Here is a 14,548-nt window from a genome sequence, read left to right on the forward strand (position 1 = left end):
GAACTCCTGACCTCGTGATCCACCCACCTCGGCCTCCCAAAGTGCCGGGATTACAGGCGTGAGCCACTGTGCCCGGCCTCTTCTTCACCCTTAACTTACCGTCTGCAATTCTGTTTCCGCAGTCTCTCCTACAGCTGCCTTCTACTGGTCATTCTTAGTAACCCAATTTAGCGCAGGCTTTTCCATCTCTTGCTACACTACTGTTGGAGATTTCATACTTCCATACTCTCCTTTCCCAATCTCCAGTTTTTCACCTATACTGCTCTTGATTTTTTTCTCCTCCAACAGAACATTATTTAATAATATATTCTGTCTTCAACACTGTGCTATGTGGTGTTATTCCCTTGCTTAAAAATCTTTACAGCTTTCTTTTGCCTATATAATAAAGTCCAAATAGACCCAGTAAGCTACTCTCCTAGAATATCTCCTAGTATGCTGCATCTTTTATACTATGACTCAGTAACACGGTTCTCTGAATGTAGCATGCATTTCCACATCATTTTATGTTTTTCCAAGCTGTTTCCTCTGCCAGGAATGTCTTCCCCCTTATTTTCCTGTCAAATGCTTGCTAGTCCTTCAAGACCAAATTTAAACTTTTTTTTTTCATGAAGTATTTCCCAATTGCTAGTCTCATTCACCTTAAAAGTAGGATTAGTGGCTCTTTTCTGTATTTTTAACTGATAACTTTACTGCAGTCCTTCATCTAGCACATATTTCCATCATCAGCTATGTGCCAGGCACTATGATAGACGTGGAGGATGAATGACACAGGCAATGACCCTGTCCACAAGGAGCTCATCTTCTTTTATTTTTGCCTGAGAAACTACAGTGATAGATTTGCCATTTACTTGAGAAAGGCCATAAGGGGAAACAGGGGTGGGGGTAAAATCAAGAATTCAGTTTTTGGAATACGTTCAAAAGATCTATTGTACAATATGGTGACTACAGTTACTACTAATGTATCGTATTTTTAAAAAATGACAAGAAAGAAGATTTTAAATGTATTCACCACAAAAATGATATGTATATGATGTAATGCGTATATTAATTAGTTTGATTGAGCCATTCTACAATGTATACATATTTCAAAACAAGCAGTTGTACACAATGAATATATGTATATAATTTTCATTTAAGTAAGTAATTTTTTTTAAAGAATGCAGTTTTTGACCTGATTGTGAAACACTATTGGATATACACATAGAGGCACAATGTGGGTAGATGAATGAATGAGTCTAACATACAGGGGAAAAGGTATGTATTTGGGAATTGTCAAATATATGTCTAGAAGGCTCCTTAAAGTCATTAGATGAATGAGATCTCCTGGGAGAATGAGAAGAGTAGAGATCCGAGGACTAAACTAGGGGGTCACTTGAATGCTGGAAAGACAAAGAAGAGCCAGCACAGGGGATCAGGGGAGCAATCAGTGAGATGGGAGGAGACCCAAAAGACAGTGATAAATGAAGAAGGTGTTTCAGGAAGGAAGGTTGTGCCCAACTGTGTCAATGTTGCTGATGATCTGAAGAAGATGAAGACTAAGAATTTATCTTTGGATTGGTAATGAGCTGGTCACTGGAGACTCTACCAGTGGTCGATTTGTGGGGTCAAAAGTTCAACAGGAGTGAGTAGAGGAGAGAAAGAAAAGAGAGGAAGCAGAGACAGCAAGTATAGATAATTAGTTCTAGTGTTGTAGTGTCAAGGAGGTAGAGAAGTCAGGCAGTTAGTGGCTGGAGGAATGGGAGATCCCAAATTCATTTGCATGATGATGGACTGACCCAGTAGAAATGGAAAATGTCATGACATGTATGAGACAAAGGACAATTGCAGCAGCAGTGTCCTTCAATAGGTAAGAAAAGGGTTGTCCTTAGTAGCACTGACCACTGATCCATTTTAATTGTGGGGAATGCAGAGTAGGTGGGCCCACATGCTAATATCTTGGTAGATTTGGTAGTAAAAATGGTGGTAGTGGTTGTGGAAATTCTCGCTTTTTTTTTCTTTCTTCCAGAGTGAAGTAAAAAGCCAGTCCAGCTGAGAGTGAGAGACAGGGAAAAGGCTTAGAGGTTTGGGGAGAGAACAGAAAGAGTGAAATAATGATCTAGGAAGAGAGATAATTCATCTTCCTTGTATTCTTCTATTTCTTTTCAATTCTATCTTTCCCACTGGAACTCCCTTCACTGAACTTCCAACAGAGGCTTTTCCCCAGAGAAGGGTCTTGAAAAATGTTGACTGCATTAATTAATTGGAAGCTCTTCTCTTTCAAATCTGGGCATGGGGGACGGTCAGCGGTTCAAAGCTGTTTCAAAGGCTTTGGATAATTAGACTACTCTCCCTTGTAAAATTTACCCACAACCCTTTCCATCTTTCTGTATTTTAAACTAGTAATTTAGCACGCTTGCATCTGAGCCACATTTTGCAAAAATATGTTTCTGTTGACATCAGATAAGAGTTGAGTTGTGAAATACATCTCTTTAAAGGATTAACTACGCTTCCAAAAAGGCTCTTTGTTGTGAGATTTGCTAACAGATGGGAAATTCTAGGCTCTGGGTGTTAACAGTATTCTAGTGATTGCAGAAAAATAGCTTCATTTTGTGTAAGCAAAATGAACATATACATGTGAAACATGATGACATTGTAAGTAAATATGCAAATAAGAATAGAAAAACATAGTTAAGTTGCTTATGGAGTAAAGAAATGAAAATGGAAAAAGGTTGTTTGTTAATTAACCAGAGCATGCCTAGAAAATATTCTCTCTACCATTTGCCTTCCCAGCATGGTTTCAGGAGCTGGGCTGGCAGAAGAAATATTTGATACAGCCCTAACTCTCAAATGTGATACAGTTTTGGAGAGAAGCCGTCCTTGTTTTAAAGCATTGGAAAAGTGCTAATATAAGGTGTGGCAGCAATTTGGAAAGCAGTAGAAATCTAGTTTAGACTGAAGCAGTTAGGAAAGGCTTCCTGGAGGAGGCAGGCCTTATACATTGGCAAACTCTTATTTCTTTGAGTGTAACTTTTGTTTGAAGGGCTTGCTTTGATAAAGTGGAAACTCTCTGGCTTTAAACTTTTATTACACTGGGCTTTCTCTCTAATTAATTTTTTATGGGTATAAATTATATCCCTTCAACTGCCATGTTTGTTATTCAACAGACATGTTTAGAGCCTACTAAGTGGCCTGGCGCTATGGGTGCCCTTGTGAACTATTTGGTGTCTGCCTTTGAGAAAAATCATAGTATAATAGACAGAGGTTAGCTGGTATGCTTCCTTTTTTTTTTTTTTTTTTTTTTTTTGCTTTTAACCCAACTATAGTAAAAATTTCCACTTCTTGCTAAGCTATATATCAATTTTTTCCTCTCTTCAAGAAAAACGTCTTTTTAGGTTGATATATGGAAGATACTGGCAAAAATCACTTGGCCAGTAAGGCTCCTGAGGTACTGCTTGGTGGGGAAAGTTGAGGAGTTATAAGGAGCATCTGCGGGGTGTGCACAGGAAGAGCCTATTTTAAGTTTACTGTCTAAGTAGGAGATGAATTTCCTTCCAGAAAGGGCTTCTCCTCCACCTTCCACTGTAGAAGATGCTGATTGTTGAGGAGCTTCACTTGCAGCAGATTCTGGGCTCTTAGGTATAGAAGAACAAGGGATGACTGCTCCTTTTCATTTAGCACACATTTATCAGTCACCTTCTATGTGCAAGGCACTAAGACAGACGTGGAGGATGCACAACAATGGCACAGGGTCTGCCCTCCACAAGCTTATATAGGTTGAGTATCCCTTATCTGAAATGCTTGGGACCAGGAGTGTTTGGGATTTCAAATTCTTTAGAATTTTAGAATATTTGCATATACCTAATGAAATGCCTTAGAAATGGGACCCAAGTCTAAACACGAAATTCATCTATGTTTCTTATGCACCTTATATACAGAGCCTGGAAGTAATCTTATGTAATATTTCAAAATAAATTTGTGCATGAAACAAGGTTTGGATTGCATTTTGATTTCAACTTATCACATAAGACCAAGTGTGGAATTTTCCACTGTGGTATCATGTTAGTGCTCAAAATGTTTTGGATTTTGGAGCATTTTGGATTTCAAATTTTTTTTTATTAGAGATTCTCAACCTGTATTCTATTACAGACAATAAGTAAATAGAGAGATACATAAATAGCTCGTGTACTGATTGTTGTTATGAAGAAAAACAAGCTGTGTAAAGCAGAGTAAGGGGGAATGAGAGAGAAAAGGAGAAGCAGTGCTATTTTGGATTGAGAAATCCACTCCGATGATGTGAAATTTGCACAGAGACATGAAGAAAGCAAGGAAATGAGGAGCATGTGGGTCAAGGAAGAAGCTCATTCCAGGAAAGCAAGAGACTTAATGAAGGCTAGGAACTTAGGCACTGTCCAACCGGCAGGTGCACAGATGACCCTCTGTAGGAGGCTGGCATGGCTAGTGGCTGATGGTGTGGCTGGATGGGACAGCGGGGAGGGGGTGGCAGCAGCAACGTGTAATGTGGGACTCACAGAGGCACAGTACGAACCAGCCAGATGTCTCTTCTTAGCCATGCTGGCCGAATATCCCCTGCCTCATGGCGAGGACTTGATCTCTTACAGAGTTCTGACTCTGTTATCTCAAAAAGCCCTCTTGTGATTTTCAGGAAGTCCTGAGGTTGTTACTGCCTCTTGCTTATAAAAACCTTTACAGCTTCTTTTAGGGCACTTGGGAGAGTATCTCTTTCCTTCCCATGTCCCTTAGAGTCATGGAGAAACCAGTTCCTGCCACCTCCCAAGCTCATCTTGGACTGGGGTCACCCTCTCTTCCTCCATTGCATTTCCTTCACCATGGCAATTTCCTCTGATTCCTCATTTTTCTTCCTGATGCTTTTCAGACCCTCCTCATCAGCAAACCACATGGCTTGTTTCTGCTTCTGCTCCTGCTATAGGTCCTAATATTGGCACCCTTGACTCAGAAAGATCTTCCCAGGCCACCTAATACAAAAGTAGTTGCACCCTTCTCAACATTACCCTGCTTCCTTCATATCTCTTAATATTAACTTTCTTAATATTAATTTTCTTCATATTCACAAAATCTCAAAGGATCTCATATTTAATTGTTTATTAGATCTTGGCTTGTGCGATCAGGGACTTGCCTTGTTCACTGTCGTTCCCCTGAGGATCTGTCAGTATGCCTGCCATATGGGAGGAATCCTACATTAACTATAAATATTGGTGCATGAGAGAAAGAATATAGATGCCCTAAGTTTAACAGGCCCCAGAAAATGATCACAGTAAGGATTCTGGAGGGTAAAACTAAGTAAGCAGTTTCCTTAAAAAATCCTACCTTAACAAGGCTTACTTCTGTCTGGATGCTACATTATATCTTCCAAGTTTGATCCATTGACCCCTTTTTATTCCAATAGAGAGACTAATCTGGTTCAGACTATTTTCATTTTAATGTCTACCCCTAGTGTGTCTGAATGAATTAATACAGACCCAGCGTGGAACTGCTTGGAGAAACGGTACTGGCATTTTGAAACTGCAAGACTCTGATTTTGTTTAAACGATGCATTGTTCAGTCATTCATTGGATGACAATGTGAGAAATGATTTTTCCTGCCTTTGCTGTCAGGTGGTCTGATTCACTGAGATATAGAGGGGGTGGGGAGGGGTGCACCTATGGAGAGAGAATTGAACTATGAATGCACTGGTTTCTCTGGAATCAAGTAAAAAAAAATAAAATTTGCTTTTGTGTTTATTCAGCTACTGGGAAAGAACACAGCTGTAATAATAATCCATGAAGGACAGACATTTGACTTGAATACTTTCTCACTTCTGTGAACTGTGATTTGAAGTGGGGACTACTTCCTGGCCTGCCTCTGGACTCAGGCTCTTGTTGTCCCTTTGGAGTGGGGTCAGTTTTCCAGCAACGAATAAAACCTAGGGTGCCTGAATTTTCACCAGGGGAGGTGGGAGAGGAACACAGTCCAAAAGAAGAGGCAGATTTTTTTTTTTTTTTTAAAGCAAGAGCCAGCACATTGAAACCTGTCTCTCAATTACCTCATTGAAAGAACAAATGTTACTACATTAAAAAATGACCTGTTTATAAATGGCAAAATGAATATAAAATAACTAAAAAGACAAACAGAGGTCCTGTTTTAGTGTAGGCAAACTGATGCACAGAGATCATCTGTATCCTCAACTCTAACTTTCTCATCTGCGTATATACCAACAGGAAGGTCATTTCATCTGCTCTGGGAAAAAACAACAACAAAACCAAAACAGTAACAAAAGCCACACTGTTTGCTTATTTCATGTTTGAAGTAAAAGCCCTTCAGCTTCTAATTAGTCGCACCAAATGGTGTTTAACTTTAAAATGAAAGTTTTGTCATTATCGTGGGTTAAGTTTGGTTGACCTTTGATCCTCCCTTCCTCATCTATTGCTGTAGATTACTGCACTGTCTGGTATGGTAGCCAGCAGCCACATGTGGCTATTTTAATTTAAATTAATTAAAATTTAAAACTTATTTGCTTAGACATCATCACCATTTTAAGTGTTCAATAGCCACAAATAGCTACTGGCCACTGTACTGGACAGCATAGATACGGGGCACATACATCATCACGGAAAATTCTGTTGGGATTGTACTGCTCTAGAAACTAAAGGCATGAATTGGAAGACAGCATGGTACAAGAGAATTTTGAAAGTATTTTCTAGCTGAAGGAATAATTTATTGAACAAAATTGTGTATGGAAACTCAATATATACAAATGATAGTTATGGAGCTGCTCTTGCTAATGTCAACGTGGAAGGTTCTGGATCCTTGCTCATTTACCACCTATTCTAGCCCCTCAATCCCACACCCAAACCCTCCAGGTCATCAGAGAGCAGAGGTTGAAGATCGCGAGTGCAGTTGGTAAGGTATCCTCCACCGAGTGAGCACACCTGGGTTTGAATTTTGGCTCTTCCTCTTGCTAGTTTTGTGAACTTGGAGTTCTTGGAACTTTCTGAGAGTCAGTTTTCTTGTCTGTGGCATACATCAACTATCTCTGAAGGTTGTGAAGGCAGGTTGAATTTTCTCATTTCTCAGATGAGGAATTGAAGCTTGGCAGAACTGCATGCCCACCAGACGGCCACCCAGTGAGCGGAGGCCAGAGCTGGGACCAAACACAGTCCTCTCTCAGTGCCATTTCACTCCACTGCTCTACAATTTCCTGTTCAAATTGAAATTTTTCAAGCCAACCTACTTTTTAAAAACCAGCTGTCTAGGTGTCACTTATGATTTTTTATTTCCTGGATCAATATAGCATGTGAATACTTCTAAATGTACTGAAGCAGAAGTTGCCACCCTTGAACTGGTAAATGCTGTTTGAGTAAGTCAAATCTTCTTTGATACCCTTCATACTTCTTTGATATGCTTCGTGCTCTTCTCTTTGCAGACGATGGAAAATAAAAACAAAAAGCAAGTGAAACTCCCTGACTTATCAACCTTACTCAAGAAGTAAGTGGTATTTTTCAAAAATCCTCATTTTCGGTGGTGAGATTAGAAGCCAACCTGATTGTGAGTTTGGAAAACACACTCCTGTTTCATGGGGCTAAGCATGAACTCAGCTGGCCTGTGTGACCTCTGCCATTTCCAACAACAGCCGACCATCCAAGGACAATTTTGACAGATATAGGAGAAAGATGAGTGGTTCTCAATATTGAACTAACTATTCAATGATGTTAGCGTAGGATAACCAGGAATGGGAATTTTATGATTATCAGAAAAATCCTTGCTGCAACTGAGATACTGATGGATTGCCTCTTGATACTCCCTAGTTCCTTCTTTCTTTCTCTAGATGGGAATTTCTGCCCTAGAGAGGTCTTGGAAACTTTCTCACCAGAAGGGCACAACTTGATGGCAGGAAGCTCCTGATGGAGGCCTGAAAATGGCCCTGAAAGGGATGCCAGGGGACCAGGGCTCCACTATTATCAGCGTGTGACTTTGGACAAGGATGTTAATGGCTCTGTGACTCAGTTACCTCTTCTGTACTTTGCTTAGGGGTCTATTGCTTTCCATTTTGTCTTTTTCATTTGTTAAACCCAATGATGTCACTGACAGTAAAAACTAGTAAATAGTAAAAAAAAAAAAAAATAAAAAAAAAAAATAAAACCATGGCTTCTCTTTTGGAGATGGCATCCCCATGCTGCCTATCTTTTCTTACACTTACTCACAAGTATTTTTGATGTACTTATAACTCAGGAAATACCTTCCGAGGCAAAAATGTGTGTGGATCAGTAGAGATAGCAGCAGCAGTAGCTGCCAAGTGCCCTGATGGCCTGGAGTCAGATGGCTACATTGCACTCAGTTCTCCCATCTTCCATAGATACTGGATGTTATCCTTCAATGTTTGCCTTGAGCCAGATGGAGAGGAAAGAGGCAGAGTTAACTTGTCTTTCTATTTTCATTCTCCCAAATACAACTGATTTTTTACCCTACTCCTGGATACCTTTCTTATATCACAACTCTGATGATGTAACTTTTCTCAACCAAACTTTCAGGGGACCCTCTATGATCTCAGAATGAAACCCCAACTGTGTTGTATACATTTAACATGCATTCTACTTTCCTTCCTTCCTTACATTTTAGCTTTGTGGAATTCCTTGGCTTTCAATGTGGAAGAAAGTTTGTGGTCCTTGCCCCACCTCCCCTCCCCAAGTTTGCAAGAAGAGGGGGTTAGAATTGTGGCTTTCTTTAATTTGATCCAATGCTCCTTCCCCTGCAACTTCTGCTTCCATACAATTAATAACTATTTTCGAATCAATGAAATAACAATCATTCTTTAATGCCTCAGTATAAACTATCTTATTAAAAGTTATGCAGCCTGGTCCAAAAATGGCACAGGACAGAGGATGGGGCCAGAATCTTTGCCAGGGCACTGCCAAGAAGGGCATGATCAGTGGAGACACTTGAGTGGATGGATGCTGTGTGTCCCAGAATATACATGGAGTTGAGGTACAGGCATGGCATTGAATATGAGTAGAGCAGTGCAGAAAGAAAGAAAGGAGCAAACTTTAGAAGCCTCACAAGTTTTCCTAGAGTCATCCCTGTGAGCTTCACAATCTAGCTGTCCTTAAGGAATGTTTCTTTTATGTGGAGCACTGCACACCTAAGACATTTTTAATGTTTTGCTCTGCCAAGTGCAGCTATAAGAAGGAATTTCCAGGTAGAGAAACAGAAGAATTGGAGAAAATTCTTAGAATCGTGCGTATAAGGCAATTCCGTTGCAGCATCATCTGCTGTGGTCCTTTGAGAAAACTAAGTGTTTATTTCCATGATTTAAAATCAAGTCAGTCTTTATCTAGGGTTTGGGAAGGCTTACATTGGCTCAGGACCAAAATGAAGATAGGACTAGAACTTTCCCAAGAATGTATGAATAAATGTATGTGTGAGTTTCAAGTTGCACTGGCAACACTTTGGAGAAGTTAGCTCTTCAGAATCATGAGGATTGTTTAAGCTCTCATCCCATTGGCTGGCTGTGTGGAAGTTACCCGTTGTATGGAAGGTGACCCTGACTAGACCTTGTACAGTCCCTTAAGATAGATTAATAGTGAAGTCCTCTAACATGTTTTCTGAACCTGTCAATGAAAGAAGAGAGAGATGCCTACCAGTGCGGAGGAAAGGAGTGGATATATGTTAAGTCTTTGTTATTTCTGTCATGCAGATGACTCAGGTATAAAAACTAGAAATTCTTCCTAATGTGGATTAGGGAACTCAGGCTTCACAGTATAAGCCAAACAAAAAAAAGTTTCATCACCAACAAACTGTCCTACCAGTTGGTGGCACCGTTATCCACATCCTTTGTTCCCCAAGGCAATACTGATAATAAGGCTACATTCAGTGACATTTAGTGAAACTGACTGCTTTGAGGGCTCCTTATAAACTGTTGCACCAGAAGTACATCTCTTTTGGTTTATTTTTAGGTTATGATAATAGGTGCAAGGCTTTACAGCTAAAGGATTCCTCTCTTATATAGTTATTTCCAGTAGTATGAATAATAGATATTCTGGTGGTAATAGTACTGGTAGCAAAAACTACTCTTCTGCTGCTAGGATTCTATGAATCCTACTACTTTTACTTCAGCTACTCCTATTATTGTTATATCACTAATTGTGCAGATTTTGTGTCAGGGCTTTTGATACACGATGTTTAACACTTATAGTCATTCTGTGAGGTGTGTAATATTATTCTTACTTTATAGAAGAGGAAACTGAAGTTCAGAAAGATTGATGTATCCACACAAATAAATTGCTGACTTGGAATTTGATCTTAGATTCATCTGCCTCCAAAGCTCACACTTTTGCATCACATTTTGTCTTTCATCTGCCCTTCATAATATGGCCATTGCTCCATAATCCCTGTCTTCAGAAGATATGTATTAAGATATGCACAGCTCAAGGACTGTGAACTTCAAAGGGCTCTGCCGGAAGTCCAGATGGTTGTCCAAAAATGGCCTGTTTTCTTTGTGTTCACTGGCTTGTCTTGAATGCGTCAAAGTTATCTTAATGTCATTTCAAAGGCAATTGAGGGAGCATCCATGGAGATAAATTGTGCCTGCAGCCTGTTGCTGAATGCATATTAAGTTCTATTCATGGATTTCCTAGCAACCGGAGCCCTGTGACGCATGGAGTCAGTAAGCTTGCGTTGTACTTATGTAGAGAAATTAAATCACTTGGATTTTATTATTAATATTTTTAGAAAGCCTCACTAGATTAGCTGTTTGAAATGCATTGTTATCTGAGTTCCTGTCAGCAGCTGGTCCCAGTCACATCTGAAATCATTGAGGACTCTAATTTTCACAAACGCTCCAGTGAGAGATTATCTCCATTTATATATATATATATATATATATATATATATATATATTTTTTTTTTTTTTTACAATTAAGTATTTAGTTGGGAAATAAGGAAATTAAAAAAAGGAAAGTTGCTCTAGCAGCTTGTGATCTAGGCAAAGTTCTAAAACTTGATACAAACATAACATAAATGAGCAGCAAGCATCCTGGTGAGAAGAGACAACTGGGCTCCTTTGCTTCAAAGGGACGTGGTGAAATGGAAGAACATAATTTTAGTAAACCTAGTTCTTCACAAGACATTTCATAAGGGTGAAATATTTTTCATTTTAGGGTTCACCGAATATACTGCTTTACAGGCTTAGAAAATTGACACATTTCTTCTTCATAGTCCCAACCAGCCTAAAGTGCTGCAGACATCTCACAAGTTTCTCTCAAGTTTTAATTTGTGTTTTATTGGACATACAAGTCAAATATATGTGTGGTCTGCTGTAGTGGTATAAGCGTGGCATGCCAATGCATGGTCAAACACACACACACATACACATGCACACGCATAACTATTTAGGAATATCAAAAGTTTAGGCATCTGATTCCTGAATTTATGTTCTTCATAGGAGGTACCTCTAAGACATTGAGATTTCTTAAAGAAACATCTTTGGGTTCAATATCCAAATGAACGTGACATATTTTAAAGTGGTCAACTTGAGAGAGTGACCACTTAATCCAGTGTTTTTACTTTGCTTGGAATACTTTTAAAACTTCAATTTTGGAGTTGCTTTTAGTGGCACTTATTTTAAAAACACCATTAATGATGACAAATTTTTTTTTGAAAATACATTCTGTTTGTGCTCCTTGAGTGATGATTAAAACTGGAAATTAGCCATTAGTGTTCCCATTACCCACTATCAAAAAATATGAAAATGGGAACACATTTGGAGATACTAATGCACGAATCTCAAAATGAGCTTAGGTTGTCACAGTGAATGACGCACACAATGAAATGGTAATCTGAGGGATCAGTCCAACCCACCAGTGCCTTTGATGTGGTAAAGTCATCAGAAGAAGAGTTCCTTTACGTGAGTGGAGTTGCTTATATGATTGTCATGGCAAATGTAGAGTATTTCCAGTTAACAATGGGAACCAGAAAGGTAAACTGAAGGTTTTCACAAATGCTTAAGACTACACTCTCATTGAATACTGGGAACCAGAAAGGTAAACTGAAGGTTTTCACAAATGCTTAAGACTACACTCTCATTGAATACTTGGAACTAAAAAATTAAAAAGTACATTCCATCAAATCTCTATAAAATTATCTAAGTTTTCTCTGCTACAGCTATTTGTTTTTCATAGAAGCAGTATATGTAAGTAAACGTCAAGGTATTTGTTACCTACATGTTTTACCCATATCTTAATTATCTCCGAAATTGTTTGAAGAGTCTTAAAATCTCTAAGAAAAGGGCAAATAGATAAGCAGAGTGACATAGGACAATACTTATGCTAGAAAATATAAAAACTTTCTAGCAGTCAAGGTTTCTAGGAGATCATTGTAGGTTACCTAATCTCATAATCTTATGTGAATAAGCATTTCAGTTCCTCAAGAGCACCAAAAGGAAGTCTCCTTGAGGGTTTTTGTATAACTCATATTGAACTATATAATTTTCAGAATCTTTGCTAGAAATTTTACAAAAATTAGAGTTTTTCTTGTAAAGTTGTTTCTTATATAGACAATTGACAAAAGCAAGAGCATAATGAAACCAGCTCAATTGTCCCATAGAACTGATGTTTACAGTCTTTTAAAAATAAACATATAAATTGAAACTTACATTTGTCTTGTCTGAGTTTTTTCCTCAGGAAACCAACCCTCAGGTCTCCCAGACAGTATCAAGGAACTGGAACTCACCAGATCATCACATCCAGACAAGAAGCTAGACCCCTCATCCCCCATGATTTCCTTACCCCTCTCAAATTCCTGCTTACCCACATGTAGTTACATTCCTTCTTTCCTATATAAACCCCCAATTTTCCTCTGCAGGGAGACAAATTTGAGACTGATCTCCCATCTCCTTGGCTGCAGCACCTGATGAAAACCTTCTTTCCTGGCAATCCTCATTGTCTCAGTGACTGGCTTTCTGTGTGGAGAGCAGGAGGACCCAGGCCAAACCCCTGATGTTTCAGTAACAATAATATTAAAAAAGAATTCAACTAAGGCATAGATCTAGGTTCTTTGGGATAACTCTTGCATTTGACTTGTGCCACAAGCCATTTTGAACTCCAACTATGGTGGATGAGTATGCCAGACACGTGGACACATGATCTGAAGCCACAGTTAGTCAAAGCCTCTTGGTCATGGTGAGTTGAGGGTGTGAATTGCTCTCTGCTTCATTTCCATTGCCACCACATTTAGAAGCCTAATGTGCTCAAAGATTTCTTTGTAACATTAGTTGATAAAATGTGCCCCTTAGAGCCTCCACTGGGACCCCTGTGGTCATTGTGGGCTATCACAGCACTTACCCTGCTTATAGCCAGAAGGAATCCTATTCCACACATCACTTTTTCAAGTAAATTCATGTCTACAAAAGCAAATGGTTTGGAAACCACTTTAGTATAGGCTGATGTCAGTGGCTCATTTGTTCTTGGTAAGGAGTTTGGCATGAAGGCTTGCTTATTTAGAGAAATGAGCAGTTTTCAGATTTTCAAACACTTCTGCATTCTCCAAAATTGCTGATTATGCATGGATTTCATTTCAGTGTTAGTTTAATACTTCATATTAATGGCCACCTGTTGCCAGATGGGAAAGCAATGATGGTGTCCAGTGAAGTATGCCCTTACAGTGGTACACATGGCTTACACAGGGCTGCTTTGGGAAAACAGACCTCTGCATATTTTCAGCAAAAATTAATTATTTTGAAATGGATGCACCAGTTTTCCTCCAAGTGGTTAAATGTCAATAAACTGGAAATAACTTGTCTTTTTAGGGACTTTTATGTTAGTGCAAATTTGTGTGTGGGCTGTGTGTGCTTGTGTATGTGTGTATTTTAGGCTGAAACAAGTGACCAAAGATGTCAACCATCTCTGACAATGTGCCAATTCAAAGGAACTTAAACAATTTTCAAAGAATGACTGATTCACATAGAATGCAATTTTGGATCTAAGCCATAATAGGAATTCTCTTTACTGCTGTCCTTGTAGCTTTTCTTTGACAGACTATATGGGAATAACTGAAAAAAATAATTCATTACTGAAATAAGGGAGTCTAGGAGATAGAATCTAGATGGTCTTGCTGATGGCAAGAGAAACTTGACCAAGATTTGCCAAAACTGACAGAAGAAACTAAGGAAAGACAGTGAAGACTAGTGTTTCTTTCACTAAAATTCTGAAATTTACCTACATCTTTTAGAAAATATTTTGTTTCAAAAAATCCATTAGGATTACTCAAAATTTCAAATCTTAATCAAAACCAAAGGATTTTTTTCTTTTTATATGTAATACCACCAATTCTTTGAATGTGTTGGTTGTTTTTACAATTTCCACCCTTTGATCCTTGTATTGTTAACATATAGAAATTGCTTCACTACTTGTCTTAGCCTGAAAATATTCAGAATTGTGTATTCCTAAAAAAGTAAATTTAATTTAAGAATCTAAAATAAATAATATTTTATGTCACTAATCTCTTTGATAATCTTTGATAATTCCTATATCTCTAGTAAAAAGTTATAATTAGGTTATTA

The 14,548-nt window shown here is 38.6% G+C and overlaps 1 long non-coding RNA gene across 1 annotated transcript in view; it reads left to right on the forward strand.

Moving 5' to 3' along the window:
- LOC134758935 (uncharacterized) overlaps positions 1-10,283 on the forward strand; it is a 31,158-nt gene extending 20,875 nt beyond the window's left edge. The window contains exons 2-3 of the long non-coding RNA XR_010134711.1: positions 7,421-7,482; positions 7,823-10,283. This is a non-coding gene — a long non-coding RNA (uncharacterized lncRNA). The remainder of the gene's footprint in view (positions 1-7,420; positions 7,483-7,822) is intronic.
- The last annotated feature ends 4,265 nt before the right edge of the window (positions 10,284-14,548 follow it).

The sequence above is a fragment of the Gorilla gorilla genome, chromosome 6 (assembly GCF_029281585.2).
Source record: "Gorilla gorilla gorilla isolate KB3781 chromosome 6, NHGRI_mGorGor1-v2.1_pri, whole genome shotgun sequence".
NCBI lineage: Eukaryota > Metazoa > Chordata > Mammalia > Primates > Hominidae > Gorilla > Gorilla gorilla.